Source organism: Cyprinodon variegatus, unplaced genomic scaffold (genome assembly GCF_000732505.1).
Source record: "Cyprinodon variegatus isolate N-32 unplaced genomic scaffold, C_variegatus-1.0 Scaffold266, whole genome shotgun sequence".
Classification (NCBI taxonomy): Eukaryota; Metazoa; Chordata; class Actinopteri; order Cyprinodontiformes; family Cyprinodontidae; genus Cyprinodon; species Cyprinodon variegatus.
In genome coordinates this window covers 457,604-459,402 of record NW_015150719.1, presented here as the reverse complement: position 1 = coordinate 459,402, position 1,799 = coordinate 457,604, and the positions used below count along the sequence as shown (strand labels likewise).

The 1,799-nt window shown below is 42.1% G+C and overlaps 1 protein-coding gene across 1 annotated transcript in view; it reads left to right on the top strand.

Annotated features, from left to right (window-relative positions):
• The window catches only part of LOC107089795 (mitogen-activated protein kinase kinase kinase 7-like), a 79,980-nt gene that overhangs the window by 42,033 nt on the left and 36,148 nt on the right, over positions 1-1,799 (top strand). The window lies entirely within an intron of this gene.

Here is a 1,799-nt window from a genome sequence, read left to right as displayed (position 1 = left end):
TGGTGGACACTGAAGGGGGGGCTGAGGCACACTTAATATTATCAGCGTTCTGATGGCATTTTAGTGAAAGGATTTTTATCAAACGTGCACAAATAAATAATAGTTATATTAATCATACATGTAAACAGAGTTTAATGGGGCCCCCAGGAATTTGGGGCCCCAGGCAACTGCCTAGTATTGCCTAATGGTAAATCCCCCCCTTATTTTAGTCAACATTCCTTCATCGTTGGAGTGAGATTATTAAAGTTTTAATTTATGTTCTGATTCTCCTCCAGCGGATAAGGAAACAATCCAACATATGAAGCGTCTCCATCAGAAGGTGGCGCTGCACTAACTGATCCATCTCCAATGGAGAGCTCATCTTCAGTATTTATTGTTTAGGTTTTTTCAACTTGTTGCTATGGAGACAATTTGCTCCCAGGAAACGGTTCTATATTAGGATCAATGTTCAGTAAAACAGTTTGAACTGTAAATGTCTGCATGTTTGATGGTTTTGCATACATGGAGAAACTGCTGCTGGGATCCTGCTAAACTGATCAGAAATCAATAAAGACTTTAACTCACCTCAGACCAGATCCACTACTGAATGCAAACGGTGCTCATCCCTCTTTCTTCTCTTTTTTTTTCTGCAGGTAAAAGTTTATAAAGCTGTAGTAGGCTGTGTGTGTGTGTGTATCAGATTTTTATCTATGGCATGGTATCCATGGAAACTGGATGACATAAATAGGCTAGCAGAGGGAAGGGGATGTTGCGTTTTTTTAATAATGGACTGAATTTAGGTCATTATATCTTGCATGTTGGTTCTATAAATTGCATCTTGTGCCACTTAGGATCCCATTAATCTGTGTGAGTCCCTGGTTGGTCTTCAGAGAGCCTCAGGGCAGCCATGTAAGAACTTAGTGAGGGACCTTTACAGTCTGAGAGCTTGAAAAAGCTGAAGGTTTCCTCTCAGAATAAGTGTTTACTTCGTGGTTTATGTCAAATCACTTTAATACTCAATAAAATTAACCACAAGCCGATAGATCAACAAGTACATACAAAACAGCTTTTGACATAATAAATCAATTTCTCAAGAGAAAGAAACAATTCCAGCCATTATGGTCCCTTATAAAAACAGAAAGTCCTGTTCTTCTCTGCAGAACATCTTAAGCTCCGCTGGGTCAGATACTGAACGTATTTGCAGCCATTGTAAGATCTCCTCAGAGTCTGGACCGTCATGGCCGATGGGGGACATTCACTGAGGGGTTCTGATCCAATCCTTGGAGATCTTGGCTGTGCTTTTTGGGTCAGTTTTTCTGTCTGACCTCCAGAGGGCTCTGCAGCAGATTTTCCTTTATCCTGACTAGCCTTCCATGTCCTGCTGCTTAATGACATCCCTTAGCATTATGCTGCTACCACCACACTTCAGTGTAGGGATGGTATTGCCCTGGTGATGAGTGGTGCCTGTTTCCTCCTCTGACATTCTCACCAAAGAGTTTAGTCTTCTTCTGAACAACAGCTTGCTTTCTCATGGTCTGAGATTGTGATGCCTGGACGCAATGTGGAGCCCCAGACCTCAGTCTATGCTAGTAGCATTGAAATACATTTGTTAAGAGAGAACTGGAGATACAGAAAGAGGAACTGAGTAGAACTGGAATCACTGAGGGGAGGAGAACAGTAACCTGAGATAAACCAGATGGATCCTTTAGTTCAGTTTGCAAAATGGAGGGACGTTTAGTACAGTTCTTCCAGCTGATTGGGGCAATCATCAAGTGGCACCTGCCTCCCATGGAAAGCTTTTAGCCAATCACAGCAGCAGG